The following is a 23,754-nucleotide window of genomic DNA, read 5'->3' on the forward strand; positions in this document are numbered from 1 at the left end:
TCCAAAGTTAAAGTTCACAGGGAAACCCATGATGAGTGTGCAATTGAATTATTTCCTCTCAATACCAATACAGGGTTCTTTGAGGAGGGAACTATCAGATTACATGGGATCTGATAATCTTAGGAATTCACTGAATCATAGAAAAGTATTGAATTAGTTTGCTCAAATGTAATATTTAGTATTCTGTCACTCCACAGATATGTAGAAGCTAATGTCTTCCAGCTCTATCATTGTTTTCATAACTCTGAATATTTGGACCACAGGCATGTTTTACATTGATTTCAAATGTAATAATTTTGGATCAGAAAGCTACATTCATAAGGTTGTGTAAGATAAAATATCATTGACTATTTTATGTGTATGTGTATGTGCATGTGCTGACTGTTCCTCTAAGGCAGCCTTCGCTAACCTCATACCTTCTAGATGTTTTGGACTTCAACCCCCAACAGCTGATGGCAGTTGTAGTCCAAAACATCTGGAGAGCACCAGGTTGGCAAGGGGATTTCTACTTGATACTTAAGGCCACTGCCCTCCCTGGAATTCACATGGACTCTTATATTCACACCACTGCCACAGCTGCAGGGTGAGCCAAACAGCACAAAGTACCTGTCCTCATTTCCTGCCACACAAACATGGCAAAAGCAATGTAAGAAACTTCCAGAGCTAGAATTGGGAATTTTCCATTCTGTGTGTGGTTGCTTCACGTGAGTCAACAGAACGACAGTGTGGAACATCTTGCTGGCAGCAAAATGTTCTGGACTGGTAGGCAATGCCTGTGCATGCCAACAGCCACCTCTGGGAAGTAGCCCCTACCAGCAATAGGATACTCATAAATGTATCATTTGACTGACTCTTGATGTTCTTATAATCCCTTTGAAATCCAGAATGAAATATAATGTCTTGGTATTTAATTCCACATGACATGTTTAATTTTATTCATTTCCAAGATAGCCAGGAAGATAGTTTGTTGCAGCAGAAACAACAGAAAGATGCATCTGATATAGACTATGATCCACGAAAGCTTATGTCGTAATAAATTTCCTTGTCTTTAAGGTGCCACAAGACTCTTTAAGGTTACTTCAGTCACAATTAACATATTAAAGTACTATACACTCAGGTGTTGCCAGTAAGAGATTCACTTCAAAGTAAAATGAATTCACTGTGAACGAATCACGTATATTTAATACATCCTTACTTGGATCCTATGCTTGCAGGCCTTTGTACTACCGCCACTTTAGATTTAGCATGTGAATATTCCTTTCCCCTCCCTCTATTTTCCCATGTGTGTTAATCTAGATGAAGTTACTTCACTGGAACCATTTGAATAATCGCGTTTATTCTGAATGTTAACAGTTAAGTAAATATCATATCTGCTTGATTTTATGGCTTCATAAAAAGGGCCCTTTAAATATCTATATCAGTATAAAATCATTGTTTGCTCTCATGTTTGAATCTTTAGCTGGAGCCTCCCCTCACTTAGCAGTTATCCAGCTTGAGGGACAAACCTAATAAAGGCAATTAAAGACGGAAACAGCAGGGAAGCTGAGCACACCACTCTGGCTACAATGGCATTCCTGCTGTGTGGACCACAGGCACACAGCAAACAAGGAATAGCTCCATAAAGACAAGGCACCTGCAAAAATAACGAGTTTTAAATTATCATGGAAGCTCTTTAAACAAGGCAAAAAGGGGGTGATATAAAAATTCAGCTATATGAGACAGGAAAGAATATATTTAAACCAACCAGCCAGCTCCCCCCCCCAATCCCCTCCACTCTAGGAAAGTTATTATAGAATGCAGGTTGCTTGTTGCCTGGCTGTCAATGAAAACGTATTGCTGCTCCATTTCCAATGTATCTCCCTCCCCCCCCCTTTTTTTAAAATTAAAATGCTCTGTCTGGGGACAGCTGTTGACTGATAAGGAGGGACTGCCTGGATTTCAGTGTGACATTATTTCCTTGCAAAAGCATGGCAAAATTAATTTGGTTAAAGGGAAGGCAGCACCAATACAAAATTGAAATGGAATGAATTAAAAGAAGCATTCTTCTGAAAGCAGGTTGAGATGGTTCTCCTCCCCCCAGCCCCCTCCTCTGTTCTATCTTTACCTGTATAACCCTTCAGTTACAGAGAATGTAATATGTGTTTTTCAGAGCACACTCTTCTGTTTTCAGATTCAAATGACTGAGAAGTAATGCAGTTGGGGGCATTAGGAGAAAGACTATGCATGTTTTGATTGAACATTTCACATCCACTATCCTGTTTTTAAGGAGTTTTATATGAGTTGAGCGAATATCAGCCAAGACAAGATTTGTATGGAAATGGACTGATGGCCACACCCTTTGCTGTCATTTGTGCAAAATGCCTAGAGATTGAATGGAATTGAATGCCAGCTGTATATAAAAATACTCATTTTACAAGCTAATGAGATGGGACCTTTTTGGCCACCTAAAATAAGAAAGCAAACCACAGACAAAACCATTTTCATGATATTACATCTGACACAGGGCCTCCTAGATCTAGATTTGGTGGTGGTTGTTTTTTCAGCATATTTAGCTTTTGTTTTATTTCACTGAATCACAATTATTTGAAATATTATTCTCATTTAAATATTGCCCCAACCATGTATGTATTCTCATCATCCCTAAGACAAAAATTACAAACTGGCAAAAAGAACCAGATGAAGACAGCTATTCACTATGCTATTCTAGAATGAGGTGATTCTTTTCAATCTGGTGAATGGTTCATTGTTTTTCTTTTTTCCAAAAAAAGCATATACATGGTGCACATTTGAATAATTAACATACAATGGGTTGCTTGTCCATTTAGAAACAGAGCTAAGATAAACAGTGGTTGGGATCCAACTATAACTTTAGTAAATTGTTGCTTTTATGTAACTATGGTGCTTTTGTGCTCTTGAACTCAGGTCCTGCTTGCAGGTTTCTTATGGGCATCTGGTTGGTCAGTATGAGAACATGATGTTGGACTAGATGGGGCACTGACCTGATCCAGCAGGCTCTTCATATGTTCTCTGTGTAGATTTCTTTACCTTAATCTATATTTTTGTAACCTTTTAAGGTACTGCTTTATTTTTATCATTTTGCTCCAGTACACCTTTTGTTCCCATACTAGTAGCTCATATTTTACATAAGGGAACTAAGGCCTGATTCTCTTGTTGTATGTGAAATTATATAAAAAACTTTCCACTATTTGGTAATTATCTTAATTGATTTTAAACACATCAAAAAAAATATAAGGATCAAGCTTGTGTGTGTGTGTGTGTGTGTGTGTGTGTGTGAGAGAGAGAGAGAGAGAGAGAGAGAGAGAGAGAGAGAGATTCTTTAGGTGTTACTAGGGATGGTGGAGAAATTTGATCAGTTTGCATTTAAAGCTGAATTTATTAAATTCACACTTTCCAAAACAATATGAGAACCGAAACACAGCCATCCTTTGAAATTCGCACATATCTGAATTTTGCAACACAGTTTACCAACCAATGTTTATAAAAAATGCATATATTAGGGTAATGTGTGCATAAAAATGAATATATTAATGATATGCCTTATATTAGAAGAATTTGCTTGCAAAATATGTACATTACTGAAAACTACAGAAAAATATTTAGGAGAAATTGCATTAAAATGCTGAAGAATTATGAGTTTTTTAAAAAAAATGCAAATTGCTGCAGAAATGCGGAAAACCAAATTTAAGATTGTAAGAATGAGAAACAGAGAGAAATCCTTTCATCCCTACATGTTATCAAAAGAGAACAGTAAATACACAAGGGTGTGTGTGGGGCTGAACATGATAGCTCTGTCCCCTGTGGCTGTTTGCCCTTCTCTGCAATGAATGGCAGGCAAATAAACATGGGGTCTCCTGTACATATGACGACTTTGTTTATTTTAGATCCCTGATTTACCAGGGTTCTAAAATACACAGGGACAAAAGGCTCCCTGCTTCAAACGCTGGCCTTCCATGAGTTTGAAAATGAGGGAAACAGTAAATGGTGATGGAAGGAAAAGCTAGTGTACATGTCCCCATTTCCTCCCCCCCCCCCCAATATGTTTACGGTCCCCTACTAGTAACACCTGAAGAGGGCCCAAGATATATATACTAAATTCTACTACATACTGGGTTTTGAAATTTGGTCACTCAACTCCAAGCTTAACAGTGGTTGCACCCACACTCGCCATTTCTCCTGGAACTGACATATTTTTTCACTCATTTATTATGGAGAATCCAGATGATATCAGAGTCAAAATGTTGCATGTAATCTTTCTATGTTAGCCTGATTTTTTTCCTACTTTAAATGCAATTGCAGCACAAGGGATATCCAGAGTACATTTGCAGCAAATCCTTTTGATGCACTTGACAGGGGGAATGGTCCTAGAACCTGTCAGTGATATCCTGCTTTTCTCCATTACTTGCAGCATCATTACCATATTCACTAATAGGCAAAAAACCTTGTGGTTTAAGAACGTACCTATAGCTAACAGCTATTCCTATCAAACTTTAAAAAGAAGGGAAATTGGGCTGCTATAGTGAATGCACCAGGAGAGCAGGAGACCTGACCTCCTCTCTGAGATATTGGACTGCCCTACAAATCTGTCAAAATGCAAACACAATTTGGGTTGGTCTTTCACAGTCCAGTCCACTTCCTGTGTAGCTTGGGAGAGGAGGAAGGGCAGAGGGGACGTCGGGGATGGCAGCAGGCAGGAGAGGGAGGGGAGGGGAGAAGAAGGACAGATTTGATCATTTGCATGTTTATTGAGTTCAGTGCGATTTACTCCCATGCAACCATGCTTAGGCTAGGTAAAACTGTCTGGGAGGAGGGAGGGCTGCAGTGGGCAGAGGAGGAGAAAGAAGGAGGAGGGGAGGGGAGGAGGAAGGGAGAGGAGAGGGGAAGAAGGGGAAAGGCAGGCCTGATCATTTGCATGCTTATGGAGTTCAATGCGATTTACTCCTATGCAATCATGGTTAGGATAGGTAAAACTGACCATGGGGGAGGAGGAGGGGGGGAGATAGAAGTGGAAGGAGCAGATTGGAGGGGGGCAAAGGAAGGGGGAGGGGCAGGCAGGTTTGATCATTTGCATGCTTATAGAGTTCAGTGGTATTTACTCCCATGCAATCATACTTAAGATACGTAAAACTGACCATGGGGAGGAGGAAGGGGAGGGGGAGGAGGGGATTGGAAGGGGAGGGGTATGGGGAAGGAGGGGCAAAGAAGGGGGAGGGAATGGGCAAGAGGGAGGGGATAGGAGGGTAGAGAAGGGAGGGTGGGTTTGATCATTTGTATACTTTTCTGAGTTCAGTGGGATTTATTTCTATGCAATCATGTTTGAAAATGGAAATGTCTTCAAGTTGATCCCAACTTATGGCCACCCTATGAATAGGGCGTAATTAATAAAAAGTATTCAGAGGTGGTTTTATCATTGCCTTCCTGTGAGGCTGAGAGGCAGTGACTGGCCCAAGATCACTCAGTGAGCTTCATAGCTGTGTATGGATTCAAACCCTGGTCTCCCAGGTTGTAGTCCAACACTGACCTTGGGGGGCAGGGAGGATATTGGGTGGGTGGGCACTGCGCACAGGCGAAGCCCCTTTTTTTTCCAAAAGGAAAACACTGTGAACAGTATCATTGCTTTTCAGTGTTTCCCCACCTTTTTATTCTACAGTAGGCACATGTAGCCTCCCACCCAAATTTAAACCAAAGCTGTCCCTGGCCACATCCACACCAGGCCTTTATTTCATTTTGGACAGTCATGGCTTCTCTGAAAGAATCCTGGGAAGTGTAATTAGTGAAGGGTGCTGAGAGTTGCTAGGAGACACACTATTCCCCTCACAGACCTTCAATCAGAGTGGCTGACTGTTAAACCAGTCTGGCCACTGGAGCTCTGTCAGGGGAATAGGAGTCTCCTCTCAGCACCCTTCACAAACTACACTTCCCAGGATTCTTTGAGGGAAGCCATGACTTTCTCAAGTGAAATCAAAGTCTGGTGTGGGTGTGGCCCCCCCGATTAGCCAAGCCAAGCAGCTATTAGTCTGGCTTTTAGAACCCTGACAGTTGGTTCTTACTGAGCATGCCCGACACTTTCATTCAGTTCAATGCAAAATTTCTTAAATTAATAAAAAAATCAGCAAGGCATTTTTTTAAACTTTTAAACTGCAGAAGATGAAGGTCAGAGTATGGGGCAAAGTCAGTAAACAGGATTACAGGTACGCTGTGAACATGGCTGATTTTTAATGAATTTCAACAAATTACAAGGATTCTGACAGAAAAAAGTCCACAAGTGGTCTGGGTTTTTTCCTCTCTTTTTAGACTTTCAATTCTCTATTCTCTCTGACTGCTTTGTGTATCACCATGAAAATTTAGAGGGTTGTTAAACAAGCGTTTCTGAGTTCAAGACTATACGTTTTGTAAGATTTTGTTTTGAAATGAGCTTATGGGAAGCATTAGAATGGCCTGGGGAGGTAATTTCAATTTAACATTGCAGAATGTGAAAAATCCACACTGGCTATAGTATACAGCCACTCTTAATCAAGTTACATTGTCTTTCCCCCCATAGCCAGGTGTTTGCCTTTCTAACTATATAGTCTCATTTTAGTTGTATATTTTATTTTGCTAAGGTTTTTTGTTTCATGCATTTTGTTTTTGATAATTCAGTTGTGCTTTCAAAAATCAAAACATGGATATGCAAATAGTGGGACTGTTCTCATTACCAAGAGGAAATGACTAGTTAAAGGGATGATTGTGGGTAGGATGGAACAAGAAATGACTAATTAAAGGGATAATTTCAGTTAATGGAGTAAGCAGAAAAGTTCAATTTCCACTGCAGCATACTATGTTCTTTTATGTATATGCTTTGACATTTCATATATGGGAATCTTAGTAGCCAATCAGGCAAAAGCTCCTGCAAGATGGGGATTATCAGTGAAGATATTGTGAGATGAAACCCAGGTGACTAACCCTAAGATCCATCTGTATAAATGAACACCATCATTTTTATTACTTTTGTTGGGGAAAAATCTCTCCTCGAACCATGCTTGCTTGGGACATGTGTTTCTATACACTTCTGCAGACCATTTTTCTACATTCAAGGAATATGTCCTTCTGGAATATGAATAACTAGTGGGAATTTAGCTCAAATGTGCTGGGGGAACATTTCACACTGTGACCCTGGCTCTGTTCTGCCAGGGAATGTGTCACTGTCTATCTGGTTGAGCTGTTCTCAAACTAGCACATTTTCCAAATATAGAAAAACATAGTGTAACATCAGATCATTTATTTAAGGCAGCAGAATGCCCATGTAAGATACTTAGAGCATAATAGAGATGAGATCTGAGCTTTTTCAGAACGTGAGTTTTATTGAGGAAGTATAACAAAATGGCAATGTAATAGTTAACTATGGAAGGCTGTCCCAGAAACAGAAGGAAGAAAGGAGAGTGAACAGTAAGACAGGTGTGTGCCATGGAGGTTACACAATGAATTGCTTCAGTTTCTGGGGGAATTGCAGTGGGAATTGAAATGCTGATGAGGGCAGGGGCGATGCATATATTTCCTTCCTTATGCTCTGCCCAAAACACAGGGAGGGGACAAGGGGATCCTTAGCATCTGGGTAAATTGATAAAATAGATGAAAAGAGACTTTTCTTGGCTGTGGTAAGGCTTTACTAGGCAGAGTTCACTAGGAGTGGAAGTGCCAAAAAAGAGCATCCAAAGCTTAGGAGCACTCAGATTCCCTGGGCTCCCTTAGCCAATTGACAGGTGATACAGCGTTGCTTTGATTAGATTAGGAATGGAAGAATATTTGAGCATTAACAACTTCAGGAAGGTTCCAGGCTAGTGTACAGAGAATGTGGAAACTCCCTTCTTCATTTCAATAGAGCTCTTTGATGAGAACTTTCAAGTGCACTTTGCCCTAGTTTGCTACATCTTTTCTACCTCACTTTCCCAGACAAAATGTAACCTTTCAAGCCAAAGTGTGTGTGTGCAAGTCACACAAAATGGTGGTGGAACAGTGCTGCCCAGCAAAAATCCCCATAGTGTTTTTAATTAATGTATAGCATCTCTTGGTGAAAATGAGGATCAAAAATGCAAAATTCATCTATGCAACAGAGTTTGTTGGACAGTGAATTTGTACCATAATTTATACATATATGTTATAAACAGGTGGTAAATACTGAGAAAAGGTGATCAACAATATATGAAAGGAGGCACTGTCTTCTGAGCTACATAAATACACTTCTCAATGTTTTTCTTCCAGTACATCTGCTAGATCTTGATCCCAGCTTTCTTGACAGAAGATTTCCCAGACCTTTTGTAATATACTTGACTGGTACTAGATTTCACACATACAAAACACACACTCTGCTGCAGGGCCACACTGCAAAGCATCCAGGCACACACACAGTTAATGCATGTTCCTAAGAGTCTGTACTCAGAGGTACGTCCCATTAATTCCTAGGTATGTCTAGGATTGTAGCCAGATCCAATTCATGTTTACTCATGTTTACACTGAGTTCAACTGGGCTTACTCCCAATGAAGTATGCAGAAGATTGCTGCCTGTGTTTCATACAATAGAGTCAACAAAATCAATTTATTTGCCATTGACTTCAATAAGACAAGACTTTACTCATTGTTCTTTTGGGATGTGCCCATATTATAGCTTGCAAGCAGAAATGAAATAGCTCTTAGTGAAAGGAACACTTTATGTATATAGCAGCAACTAACATATCAATAATCCTGCACGTCTCATGAATCAAATTCTTCTATAGCAGAGAAGCAGAACAGTTTTGGCTCCTTGTACTTGGTTCAAATATCAGCTTTTCCCCTCCTTAGCTCCACCCAAAGCATGTTATCCCTGTCATGACCATTTCTCTATAACAGAAAACAGGGCCCATGAATTTAGTTTATAACAGAGCAAATGCCCTGACCAAAGGGTAAACCATCTGAAAACTATTTTTTTTAAAAAAAATCAGGAATATTTTCATGTACATGAAGAAAAGGAAAATGGCAAGATGGCAAGGACTAGAGTAGTATCTGCTGCCTCTTTTCTGTTTTATTTGGGATCTCTGATGTTTCCTGTTAGGCTGCAATCTAAAATATATTTACTTGAGAATATGTGCCATTAAACAGATTGGGATTTCCTTCTGAGCAAATCTGCATAGGATTGCACTCTTACAGTGACCACAGTGCAAAATTCCTGCATTCTATTAAGTAATGGCTTTGGGTCAGGGAGGAAGTTTGAGAGGATGATGGATGATGGACACTGCGCCTACACTGTGGTCTTGTCTGTGTCAGGTGAATACCTTTTTATTCTCCCAGGATTTTTAGAAAATGTTTTAGTGTTCCTTAGCTCTTTAAACATATATATAAAATATGGGTCTTATCCTCTTTTGATGGTTTTATTTGGGTTTTAGAATTGTGCTGTTTTTGTTCTGTTTTAGATTTTATCTATTACTCCCTTTTATGGTGGTCACCTTTTCATAACCTTCCCAGAGAACTTTGGTTCTTGGGCGGTAGTAAATAATAAAGAAATAAATAGATTTCGCTTTATTACAACCTAAGATATGTTTTATGTGGGATATTTATTTACTTAAAATCTTTCTAGGTGAGGCTGTTTCAGGTGTGGGTCTCTGTGGAATGCTCTCCTGAATTAGGTCTGTCTGGCATGTTCACTGACATCTTTTTGGCACCAAGTAAAAACTTGCCTTTTATGCCGTGTGCTTTTGAGGGACTATTATTTATTTATTTATTTATTATTTAATTTGTATCCCACCCTTCCTCACACAGCAGGAGCCCAGGGTGGCAAACAAAGCACTAAAATACTTTAAAACATCATAAAAACAGATCTTAAAATACATTAAAACAAAACAGCATTAAAAAACATTTTGAAAAACAACCTTAAAAAGGGTTAAAAACATTATTAAAAAACATATTAAACAATTCTGACACAGATACAGACTGGGATAGGTCTCAACTTAAAAGGCTTGTTGAAAGAGGAAAGTCTTCAAAAGGTGCCGAAAAGATAGCAGATTTTAATTTTAATAAATTAAATAAATTAAATTTATTTAAATTAAATTTAGATTAGCCTGCCTAATATTCAAAGACTATGATGATGATGTTTTGCTGTTAGAGTGCTGCCACAGCTTTCTGCTTCTGAGGGGGAGTTGTTCTGTGTATTTTTCATGAATTGCATGTATTTTTGTGTGAATGTGTTGATATTATAATGTATTTTTTACTTATGCTTATAATATGCTGTATGTTGCTTAGAGACCTTTGTGTAACCAGTAAGAAATGTCTAATAAATAATAGATTTTCTACTGCAGTTTTCCTTATGTTTTAAATATGCTGTAAGTTGCTGTAACAAGCGACTAATGTCTTACAAATGTTAATAATCTCAGGGTGGGATGTGACAGTAAGACAGTCCTTTAAACACCTAGAATCGTAAAGCATAATAATCCATAAAAATAATATTAAGCATAAATTCTTAAATTCTCAACAACAACAAACAGCACAAACAGGTCATATATGAAACTACCCTCAACATGCCCCAAATGCCTAAGTAAAAAGCTAGGGAAGGCATTCCATAACAGTGGTGTCTCAGCAGAGAAGGCCTTCTCCCAAGTCTTTATTTAATGCAAAGCTCCCAGAGGTGGAATGTGGAGGAGAACCTCTCCAGCAAACCTTAATATATGGGGAGAGGCACTCCCTTGAGTATCAAGGTCCCAAGCTATTCTAGGCTCTAAATGTCATCACTTTTCAGAAGTTCCTCTTTCAAGCCAACAGTCACCATCCCATGCAATAATGAGGCATTAAGAGCCCTCCAGACCCACTCACTCACTCACTCTCCCCCACTAGCTCTTATCAGCTGTGATGGACAATGGAGTAAGAGAACATGTGGCTGGACTAGCTATTTCCACTGTCTTGTCTACTTCCTCTGGTTGTAACAACTGAAACTAGTCACAAGAAACTGACTAGGCTGTGTGCCAGATACTGTGGTATCAAAATCCCAGTAGATAGAAGTGATTTTTCTCTTCAAAGTTTTTAGCAAATGTCGCACAGCAGGTAGACAGGGGTTCCAAACTACTTCCTTCTAAGCATGACCCCAATGAGCTCTTTACCAATCAGAACAATTTTGCAAGATGGCACCTAGAAGACCCAATAGATATCATTTTGCCTCCCTTGCCACACAGTAAGCACAGTGTTGGACTTTTGCTTGTGCTTGGCCATGTTTGCTATGTGACTTGTGCCACCTGCACTCCAGCCACCATCTGACCTGCTTCATCACCTGTAGATCTTCTGAGAACCACTGAACATTTATTTATTTATTTATTTATTTGTTTATTTATTTATTGCATTTGTATATCGCCCCATAACCAAATCTCTCTGGGCAGTTTACAACATTATGGGCTCCACAGTGCCAGAGAGGATACCTGGGAGCATTTGTGTCAATAGCCCTCTCCATCTTGCTATTCTTTAGGGCAGATCCACACCCTCCATTAAAATCACATCCAATGTACATTTAAGGCACATGACTGCCCACAAAGAATCCTGGAAACTCTGGTTTCCCCCTTGTAGAGCTGCAACTTCCCAGCACCTGTAACAAACTACAACCCCCATGATTCTTTGGGGGAAGTAAATGTGCATTGGGTGTGCTTTAAATGTAGGGTGTGGATCTATCCCCAAAGCTTTGATGGAATCTCCAGTCCTGCCATCCAGAAAGTTCCCAAGAATATTCAGAAATCCATGGGATTCCATAGGTGTCCTTAGGGGTGGCCAACTTAATTGGTCTCCCACCCTTGCAGAGAGGGGTTTCCACTGACAGTCCAAACCTAACAAAGAAACGCTCTATCCTTCACAATTAAAAATAAAACAGCCTCATAAGAGCGTAAGAGTCTGTTGGATCAAGCCAGTGGTCCACCTAGTCCAGTATCCTGTTCTCACAGTGGCCAATCTGGACAATCCCCCATTGACCCAGGCAATCCTGCATCTGCCTAGTGGCACAAAACAAATCCAGAGTATAACCTGCCATATGTGTTGGGCTAGTGATATACTGAGGCAGCCCCATGATTGTCATGGTAGCCATAAAGTCCCAAGCAACCCCTTCCAAGGCAGCCCCAGCATGGTCATTGAAGTTCCCTCAAAAAACAGACCTGAGATTCTCTAACACAATCCCAGAGACCACCTCAGCCAGGGACGATGCTAGGCAGCAGGGTGGACAGTACCCCAGCAGGATCCTTGTTATGCACACCCTCAAAATTGCACCAGAGTGGATAGGTCTCTTTGCATGGGAAAGGGATGTATTTTGCTGCACTATTTACAACATAACTGATTTCAAGTAATGTTAATACATGTGCAGTGTTGGTGAAATGAGTTCACTTGAAATAACTGCATATCCTATGTAATTGATCTACTGCCTATCTGCAACTTGATAATAACATGTGCAGTATTGCAGTAGATACCTGTGTCTGTGGTGTTATTGTTTGCCAATAAAGCTGAGTGTCAGTTCTCAAAGCCTTTATCAGAGAGCTGTTACAAGCTACTGTCTCTCAGCCTTCTCCTTGATCTAAAATGTAGAAAGCATAACGTAGGGTTGCAACCCTGGAGAACATAACGCAGGAGGGTTGTGTAACTCCGTAAGAGCGGACTATATTTTGTAGCCAGTCTCACTCTGATTCTGTCATATGCAAATGTTAACAGTGGGTTGTGTTCTATTACATTAACGGCAAGCTTGCTGTATGTTTCTCTGACTCTCTCTGCGTCAGCTCGTTACACCCAGTGATGTGGGCATAATATAATTCAGACTCCCCTCTCACTTATCTGCAACAAGGGGACTATACTGCTTGATGGTTTATTTTTCTAATCTTAGCAAAAGAAACATATGCAGGGCAATTTTTAATATATATGCGTTGTGGGTTTTTTTTTAAATCACATATTTTCCCCACATGATTTGAATGAAAGCGTATAAACTTCTGGTTTTGTTTCTGCCTTTTGGATCTGCTTCCAAACCGCTGCAATACCAAATTCCTGGATTTAATCCATTGCCTCCTATGAACAGGTGACATTGTTACCAATCTAATGAGAGAAAGTCGTGGCATCAAAAAGAACCAGGGAAGCTGGATTGCAGACAAAGGAACTGTCAGTCTAATATTTTATGTCTGCTTCCACACACCACATATACAGATGTTCAGTCCTCAATCTACCCATGTGAAAGTGATTTCTTAGCCTACTCTGCCACCATGAGGCCAGCATACAAAGTGCATAAAGAAATTGGGATTTTTTTTGTGTGTAGGAGGTTTTTGTTGAAATATCCTAGCTCTTGGACACATCTAGAAATGTGATAAATAATGAACATGCCAAAAATAGGACATGTGCATATATATAACTGTAATAAATAAATGTAAATAAAACAGATTTGGGGATTGGATTCCCAAATCAGATTTCCTGAGGACTCCAATCAGGCATATCACGGCCAGCTGAGATGCATTTATTTATTTTACAGTTTTGCAGCACTTTTCGAGGTACCAGTGTTAAATTACAAAACCTCTCTTGTGTATCCTCACAAAATCCCTGTGAGTAGGTTTAGTGTTGCAATGAACTCACTGAAGAAATGCCATTACTAATTCTGTTTTTTTGTCCACACAGAGAATCCATAGTATGAATTAACAACTGATTGATTCCGTGGGAACATCTGTTCTTCACTGCTTTTTCATTTGTACCCTCTAATTTAAACCACCAATAATTTGTGCATGCATCTTTGCCCACAGTTGCAATGGATTATGGGCTCTGTAATTGCCCATATTTAAAGTTGCAAATATAGGCTGCAGTCCTAACCCTAACTTGGAAGAAAGCCACAATGAAATCAAGGCAATCCACTGTCAAGTAAACATGGCAATTAGTTATTTGAATGGGCCTTGCTGCAAAAAGGCTTCAACAAGATCATAGTAAAGGTTCAGCAAGAAATTATTAAAACATTTTGAGAATAAAGATCTCTGTTACAAGGTATGGCAAGAAGAGCATTTGTTGACCCCTGCCCATCCCTAATCTGAAGGATAGCATGCTCCCATAGAAATCTGTTAGATTATGGATTATAGAGGTCTTGCTCTGAGTAAGCCCTGCAGAAGTGAGGTGGTGCCTAACAGGGACAGGACCTTCTAATGGTGGCACCCCATTTATCTAACTTCCTTTCCTGCCCATCAAGGCATTGGTTTGGCACAAGATAAAAACAATTTTATAGGTCCAAGCATTTTGCAGCATTTATTTGAACTCTATTGTTGCATGCTCCTTGACAGCATGGATTTTTCATAATATATTTTTGAAATATTTTTAGTACTTATAGGCTCTGCCCAACACTGTGTGAATAGGTTTCTGCTCACACAATGGGACTTCCTCTTTCTCTTTTCCCCCCCTGTGGTGCCCCATGCACCCCCAAATTTGTTCTGACAGGTCCCCCAACCCTCTAGAACAGCTTTTGAGGGTGTACTGTGGCCTGCAAGGGGGAGGAGAGGAAGAGGCAGTCTTGTTGCATGAACAGAAACCTGTTCCCCTCATGCAATGACACCGTTGACTACAGTCCATTGTTTTAAATGTTTGCACGTCACCTCAGACAGTGCCCAAGCATAATTTCTCTGAGCCCATACATACTCATAGCATGGGCCCTCTCCCAATCCTCTGAAAATTTTAAAAAACTGAAGGAATGATTGGTGCCTTTTTGCTTCTTTTAGAATGCAGTCTACTTACTATGAAGGAGGTTTAATTGAAGAGCGGGACTACCATTGACTACTCATTGGTTCTTCCTGCTTGTGCACAGACAATGCAAGCAGAAATTCTGGGCTTTCTGAGAGCATGTCACATAGAACTAACAACTCTCTCAAATGACGTCTTAGAGTTCCCTGTATACTTCCTCTTTCTCTCTTCAGCCAGAAGCTTGTTTTACTTTGTTTTAACAATGCTTCTGAATATCTCGAACAAATTTACGAGATCTATAAACCTCATGTAAGTACCAAGAAATAAGTTTTCATAAACACCTGATGTACAATCATCTACAACATAGCCTCTCCCCACCTCATGATCATGAGCCTGTAGCTGACCCTTCTAGATCCCCAGCCAAAGGTACCTGTCCCTTCCTTGTCTTCTGTGTCCTGACTTGGGAGACCATTTGGAGAATTAAACTGTGTAGAGATTGAGGGTGGCCACTGACTGGTCCCCATGTGCCCCATCTTTGATCTGTAGGCAGAATTTTGCAGGGAGGTTCTAGCTGCAATCAGCTGAACATGGCTAGAATCCCACTTCAGATTTTTGCACTGAATATGTGATGGTCACAAGTGGAGCCAGTATGTGCACAAATGCTGGAGGCAGGGCTTGTTCTCTTCCCATGCTTGTTCTTTTGAATGCCTGAAGGCTAGTATTAGAACTGGATCTGAGCAGCCTAGATTTGAATCCCAGCTCAGCTATGACTGGATTATTAGTGAAGATGTCAAGTAAGTTTAGACTGTGAACTTAGTAGTACGGGAGCCCTGTCTTTGGATGGCAATGTGTATTACTTCCTTCAAAATGTGGCATGCCAGCCCTGCTGCATTTGGAGGCCCTCCTGCTCGTTCTGCTGAGCAGGGCCCTGGCCATCTACTCCAAAGCCCTGGCAGGATGGCACTACTGTGGATTATTTCACAGGATCATTGTCAATACACAAGACATAAGGAACTTCTGAGTGACGGAGAAAGGATAAATATACTACACTGTTCATATTTATGCTAATATATACATGAACTAGGGATGTCAGAGAAATCCACTGAAAACAGGCTAAACCGGATTTCCTTCTGTCTACTCATTCAACCCCCATCATGCCATGGATTCATGCTCGGAATACTTTTCACCTTAGTTCTCTATAAAAAGTGTTGCTTTTAAAAAACATATGCACATTATAGGTAAATAGATACATAAATTACGGCACCCGGTATTCCCAGGCGGTCTCCCATCCAAGTACTAACCAGGCCTGACCCTGCTTAGCTTCCAAGATCAGATGAGATCGGGCGTGTTCAGGGTAGTGGCAGGGAAAATAAGAACTAGATATAAAAACAATTATTAGAAGCCCCAATTTTATCCTGATTTTAGCATTTTTTGTTTGGTCCGATAATTTTAATTGAAATTATTTTATATAATCTTCTATTTGCTGTTTTTCCTTGAATTTTTGTAATTTTTAACTTCGAAATGCTTATATATATTCTCTGCCATCTCTTGAAATGCTTGTATTACTATTTCATTGTGACGGCCAATGGCTATGAACAATAAAAGGAAACATACAACATACATAAATTACTTTGCAATGTATGTTATTTGCATATTCACTGATGTATAATTGCTGCTGTCCCAACAAAGGCAGCCTATATGCACTAACCTTGTCTATTCAGAAGTAAGTCCCACTGAATTCAGTGGGGTTTACTCTCAGGTACATGGGGATAGGATTGCAGCCTTAATCCTCTTCCCACAGTGAATTTTAGAAACCAAAGTAATGAATCATTTATTGTTGGGGTTTTTTCACATGGAACGAAGTGGTCTTTTTTGTTACGTATGGACTTTATCTGTGCTCTTCAGTTAAAATCCGAGCATCTTTGTCAAGTGTGAAGGAACATCTGGATTTGCAGCCAACCCCTAAATCTTTGTTTTAAAATCTTGCCCCACTCACAGCCAAATCCCAATATTTAAGCATAAATTAGTCAGATGCATGACTCGTAAAACGTAGAAGTGGTGCTTTCAGTGTAGTGGGCGCAAACCTGTGGAACTCCTTCCAAATTGAGATTAGACTGACACCCTCCTTGGTGAACTTCAGCTGCATGACTAACACTTTCTTGTTCCAGAAGGTGTTTTAAGGCTGTTTTTGGTTTTATGAAATTTTATTGTTTCATTTTATGTATGCCTTGTTTTCATGTACACCACTTAGAAATGCAAATTATTAAGTGGTATAGAAATGTCTTCAACAACAACATCAACAACATAATTTGTAGTTATTGCCCTAATGCTGGCATAAGGGGATCCTTAACATACGCACATAAGGTCACATACTCCAATTCAACTCCTATTCATCCCTTGTCATATACTCTCCACCCAGAACTGATGTTGTGGTTATGAAGAAATGTAATGAATGTACAAACTCACCTTTTGGTCTGATATATTACATAATATGTCATGATGCCAAACTCTCTGGGAAGCCACTAGTGTGATGTAGCTCTTATATGAGTTTAAACATACTGATGAAACCATTTATTTTCAGCTGATTCAGATTTTCTGACATAATTTGGGATCTTGGCAGCAACAACACAGTTAAAGTAGAATGACAATTTGGCGTAGTTGTGTGTTTAGGTCAGGGATGGGGAATCTGCAACCCTTCAAATGTTGTTGGACTTAAACTGGTTTAGTGATACAGGCTTGACCTTGACCTCTGCAATGAGTGAAAGAGCAAGCTCTGATTTAAATGAAATCAGAAATGTCTCCCTTGTACAGTATAGATCAGATTCTGAACTATTGGACTGATAACCAAACCAACTTGGTTTAAATCTCAGTTAAGGCTGCAATCCTATGCTTGCTTCACTGGAGTAAGCCCCAGTGAGCCCAATGAAGTTTCCTTCTGAGTAGAAATGTGTAAGATTGCAGTAGAAGCTGTGTTTGTGTTATTGGATAATGCTTTAATTGGGCCACTTTAGTTTCAGTTCAGCTGCTTGAACATGGGACTTAAACATTTCAGTTACTAATTTCTTTGTGATCAATCATAAAGCCATTATGCAACACATTCCTAATTTAAAGATAACATTTCACCACATGAGGGCAGCCTTTGAATATCTTTGAATAAAACAATATTTTATTTTTCAAGACCTTAGGAATAGCCTAAATAAATAAAATATTGCAAAGTGTTTTTTAAATTTGATTTCTCAAGTTCAGAAAAGAGATTCCGTAAAAATGTCATTGCAATCCATACTGTAAAACTATCCAGATCTTAAGCTATGGTAAGAAAGAAGTATTTCCATTGTTCTGAATTAGGTACCACTTAGTCAAGTATGATTCTGCCATTAGGATTTTGGGTTAAGATTATTACTTTGGGTTTTTTAAAAACATTAATGATTATATATTTTCAGACTTTATTTAATTATTTACATGTATCTTTTATTATTTGCTGTCCTGGGAATCCTAGTGGTTAAAGGTATGGGATATAAATGTATCAAATAAAATACAGAAGAGGGGGGGAAAGTAACAAATGTATTGGAGAAAAGGAAAGGACTAAAATAATTTTACAATACTTGCAAAATTACTCAGAAGTCAGATAAAATCTCTGTCTAGACTTGATATGGCAACCTTTAAACAAAGTTAGCTACAATGAAAGTTGTATGATTATCATGAAAATTTTAAAATACAATGTAATCATATTTGGAATGAAAATTAATCAGGCTTGTAGTAAGGATAGGACCTTGAGAAAGGGGCACACAGGGGGATATGTGGTGAAAGAAGATTTGAGGAAGGGCCATAGCTCAGTGGCAGAGCACATGATTTACATACAAAAGGTCCCAGTTTCAATCTCCATCATCTCCAGGTAGGGCTGGGAAAGGTTCCTGTCTGAAACTCTTGGATGAGACCAATTATCTGGATCCGTTTCAATCCGGTTTTAGGCCTGGTTTTGGCACTGAAACAGCCTTGGTCGCCCTGTATGATGACCTTTGTCGGGAGAGGGACAGAGGGAGTGTGACTCTGTTGATTCTCCTTGATCTCTCAGCGGCATTTGATACCATCGACCATGGTATCCTTCTGGGGAGACTCGCAGAGTTGGGAGTTGGAGGCACTGCTTGGCAGTGGTTCCGCTCCTACTTGGCGGATCGTCACCAGAAGGTAGTACTTGGGGAACATTGCTCGACTCCTTGGACTCTCCATTGTGGAGTCCCTCAGGGGTCGGTTTTGTCCCCCATGCTTTTTAACATATACATGCAGCCTCTGGGTGCCATCATCAGGAGTTTTGGAGTGCGTTGCCACCAGTACGCTGATGACACGCAGCTCTATTTCTCCTTTTCATCTTCTACAGGTGAGTCTGTGGATGTGCTGAATCACTGCCTGACCGCGATAATGGACTGGATGAGAGCTAATAAACTGAGACTCAATCCAGACAAGACTGAGACACTGTTGGTGAATGCCTTCCCTGCCCAGATGGTGGATGCTTACCCTGTTCTAGATGGGGTTACACTCCCCTTGAAGGAACAGGTTCGTAGTCTTGGGGTTCTTTTCAATCCTTCCTTGTCTCTGGAGGCGCAAGTGGCCACGGTGGCAAGGAATGCATTCTACCACCTTCGGTTGGTAGCCCAGCTACACCCCTATCTGGACAGGGATGACCTCGCCTCAGTTGTTCGTGCTCTGGTAACTTCTAGGTTGGATTACTGTAATGCGCTCTACGTAGGGCTGCCCTTGAAGACAGTACGGAAGCTTCAGCTAGTGCAAAACGCAGCAGCCAGACTGCTGACGAGGACCAGCCGGTCAGCGCATATAACACCTGTTCTGGCCCGTTTGCACTGGCTACCTATTTGCTTCCAAGCCAGATTCAAGGTGCTGGTTTTGACCTATAAAGCCTTACACGGCGTGGGACCGCAGTATCTTGTGGAACGCCTCTCCCGCTATGAACCGACCCGGTCACTTCGCTCAGCGTCTAAGGCCCTCCTCCGGGTACCAACCCATCGGGAAGCCCGGAGGACAGTTACTCGATCTAGGGCCTTTTCTGTAGTGGCCCCCGAATTGTGGAATAGCCTCCCCGAAGAAATACGCCTGGCGCCGACGCTTCTATCTTTTCGGCGCCAGGTTAAGACCTGGCTATGCTCCCAGGCATTTTAATGCGTTTAATGTTACAATTTTAAATCTCTTTGTTTCAGTTTATTTATTGTGATATTTTGTATTTCTGTACTTTTAATCTTTTGTACACCGCCCAGAGAGCTATTCGCTATGGGCGGTTTAAAAATGAAATAAAATAAATAAATAAATAAACAAACCCTAGATATCCACTGCCAATCGCTGTTAACAGTCTATTTAGCCAGTGGTCTGGCTTAGCATGAGGCAGCTTCCTCTATGTCATAAAACACAATGCACTTAGTACAAATCATACACTTAATCCAAAGTCTTTAAAGAACAACAACTCTGTTTTCTGGCTTGCACTTTTATCATAATGATAGTGTGATGTTGAATTTCGATCAGGAAGTGCTGACTTCATGTTGTAGACTTGGGCCAGAAACACCTAGACACAAATCAGCTGTAGGCAACAACTGAGTAACCTTTGGCAAGCCACTCTTTCTCAACCAAGCCCTCAGAGGCAGGGCCGGCACCAGGTGTGACTGGGCCCTTGGGCACCAGCCTGCCCCAGGACCCCTGCTCCCAGCCCCCCCAGACACCATGCGGGAACACTCCACCTACCTCTTCTCTCTTTCTGTGAATGCCCTGCACACTGAGAGCACAGGTCTTAAGGGGCTGATACCCCTGCCGCCATCTTTGTTGATGGCATGCATGAGTGCTACGCTGCTTGGTACACAACCCTACCATCAATCAAGATGGCAGTAGGAGCATCAACCACTTAGAGAAGCCTCTGCTGCCATCTGGGTTGATGGCAGCTGCATGCACAGCCCGTAGGGCATTCACAGAAATGGAGGAGAGGCAGGTGGAGTAGGCAGGTGCTGCAGGCCTGCACGGTCTGGGGGGGCTGGGAGCTCTGACTCTGATCTGTGGCAGGGCGGGAGTCGATCCTGCTGAGGATTGCAGAAGGGGAGCACTACCCCCACACCCAAGGAGGAGCCCTTCAGGGGGCCCTCTGCGCTGCAGGGGCCCGTGGCCAGAGCCTAACCTGGCCACCCTTTGGCACCGGCCCTGCTCAGAGGATTGTTATGAGGAGGAAAATGGGATAAACCCATATTTACTGCTCTGACTGCCTTGGTGAAAAGGTAGGGTATAAATTAAGCATGTAATTTTAAATTTATAATTTATTATGGCTTGTTTTTAATACCAGGGGAACACTGCCCCGATGTTCAGAGGCACATGTTACCAAATTCTTCCAAGCTACACAGAAAGTGGATTGGACTGTGAAAGACCAACCCAAATTGTGTTTGCATTTTGACAAATTTGTAGACCAGTACAATATCTCAGAGAGGAGGTCAGGTCTCCTGCTCCCTTGGTGCATTCCCTATGTGAAATGTAAATGTACTGCCTTCAAGATGATTCCAACTTATGGCAATCCTATTCATAGGGTTTTCATGAGGCTGAGAGGCAGTGACTGGCCCAAGGTCACCCAGTGAGTTTCATGGCTGTGTGGGGATTCGAAGCGTGGTCTCCCAGGTTGTAGTTCAACACTTTAATCTCTACGTCACACTGGCTGTAGCTGCCCAATTTCCCTGCTTTTTAAAGTTTGATAGAAATATCTGTGGGCTATAGATAGGTTGTTAAACCGCAAGGGTTTTTTTTGCCTTTTAGTGAATTCCTCTGCTTTTTAATGCGGGAGGTAAGAAATGGAATCCTGTGCAAATTTGCTGAGAATGGATTGATCATTTACATGCTTATTGAGTTCAGTGGGATTTACTCCCCTGCAATCATGCTTAGGATAGGTGAAACTGACCACAGCGGATTGGGAGGGAAGGAGGAGGGAGGGGAGGAGGAGGGAGGGGAGGAAGGGCAGAGGGGAGGAGGAGGGGGAGGGGAGGAGAAGGACAGGTTTGATCATTTGCATGTTTATTGAGTTCAATGGGATTTACTCCCGTGCAATCATGCTTAGAACAGGTAAAACTGACTGGGGGAGAGGGAGTGAGGGAGGGCTGGAGTGGGCAGGGGAGGAGGAAGAAGGAAGCGGGGAGGGGAGGAGGAAGGGACAGGAGAGGGAAAGTAGGGGAAAGGCAGGTCATCATTTGCATGCTTATTCAGTTCAATTTTATTTACTTATTTATTGTTTGATTTATATCCTGCCCTTCCTCCCAGCAGGAGCCCAGGGCTGCAAACAAAACCACTAAAAACACATCAAAACATTATAAAAACAGACCTTAAAATACATTAAAACAAAACAGCTTTAAAAATATTTTTTTAAAAAAGCTTTAAAAACACCTTTAAAAAGGGTTAAAAAGCATATTGTTTTTTTAAAAAACATATTAAAAGCAATTCCAACATAGATGTAGACTGGGATAGGTCTCAACTTAAAAGGCTTGTTGAAAGAGGAAAGTCTTCAAATGGCACCTGCCTAATATTTAAGGGGAAGGAATTCCAATGTGTACATGCTGCCACACTAAAGGTCCATTTCCTATGTTGTGCAGAACAGACCTCCTGATAAGATGGTATCTGCAGGAGGCCCTCACCTGCAAAGCGCAATGATCGACTGGGTATATAAGGGGTAAGACGGTCTTTCAGGTATCCTGGTCCCAAGCTGTATAGTGCTTTGTACACCAAAACTAGAATCTTGAACTTGGCCCAGTAGCAAATGGGCAGCCAGTGCAATTCTTTCAGCAGCAGGGTGACATGTTGGCGATACCCTGCCCCAGTGAGCAGTCTCACCGCCGCATTTTGCAGCTTCTGGACCAACCTCAAGGGCAGCCCCACATAGAGCGTATTACAGTAATCCATCCTGGAGGTTATCAGTGCATGGACAACAGTGGTCAGGCTATCCTGGTCCAGAAATGGCCACAGCTGTCTTATCAGCTGAAGCTAGTAAAAGGCACTCCTAGCCAAAGAGGTCACCTGGGCCTCTAGCAACAAAGATGGATCCAGGAGCACCCCCAGACAATGGACCTGCTCTTTCAGAGGAAGCACGACCCCATCCAAAGCAGGCAACTGACAAATTATCTGAACTCAGGAACCACCAACCCATAGCGCCTCCGTCTTGCTAGGATTCAGACTCAGTTTATTGGGCCTCATCCAGCCCACCACCAAGTCCAGGCACCGGTCCAGGGCTTGCATGGTCTATCCCGATCCAGATGTTACAGAGAAATAGAGCTGGGTATTATCAGCATACTGCTGACACCTCACCCCAAAGCTCCTGATGACCGCTCCCAAGGGCTTCATATAAATGTTAAACAGCAATGGTACCCTGCAGTACCCTACAGCACAACTGCTAGGGGACCAAAAGACAGTCAGCCAATGCTATTCTCTGAGAGCGACCCTGGAGATAGGGTCGGAACCACTGTAAAACAGTTCAATACCCATCTCACCAAGTCGGCCCAGAAGGATACCATGGTCAATGGTATCAAAAGCCGCTGAGAGATCAAGTAAGAATAACAGGGTTGCACTCCCCCTGTCCTTCTCCTGATAAAGGTCATCCATCAGGGCGACCAAGGCCGATTCAGTCCCATAACCAGGCCTGAACTCAGAAAGGGATGGGTCAAGATAATCTGTTTCATCCAAGAGTACTTGCAACTGCTGCTCCGCAACCCTCGCAATCACCTTCCCTAAAAAGAGGGCATTTGCAACCGGTCGGTAGTTGTCACAAACCAATGGGTCCAGGGTGGGCTTTTTCAGGAGTGGTCATATCACCGCCTCTTTCAAGGCGGCTGGAACCACTCCCTCCCACAATGATGCATTGACCACACCCTGCATCCACTTGGTCAAACCCCCTCGGCAAGCCAAGAAGGGCAAGGGTCGAGAGGACACTTTGCTGGCCACATCATTGCAATGGGATTTACTCCTATGCAATCATGGTTAGGATAGGTAAAACTGACCATGGAGGAAGAAGGGGAGGGGAAGGCAGGTTTGATCATTTGCATGCTTATAGAG

At 41.6% G+C, this 23,754-nt stretch overlaps 1 long non-coding RNA gene and 1 pseudogene across 3 annotated transcripts in view; both read right to left on the minus strand.

Annotated features, from left to right (window-relative positions):
- LOC133372809 (uncharacterized) overlaps window positions 1–23,754 on the minus strand; it is a 66,285-nt gene that overhangs the window by 12,188 nt on the left and 30,343 nt on the right. The window lies entirely within an intron of this gene.
- On the minus strand, window positions 15,935–16,053 carry LOC133375793 (5S ribosomal RNA; annotated as a pseudogene).

Source organism: Rhineura floridana, chromosome 1 (assembly GCF_030035675.1).
Source record: "Rhineura floridana isolate rRhiFlo1 chromosome 1, rRhiFlo1.hap2, whole genome shotgun sequence".
Taxonomy (NCBI): Eukaryota; Metazoa; Chordata; class Lepidosauria; order Squamata; family Rhineuridae; genus Rhineura; species Rhineura floridana.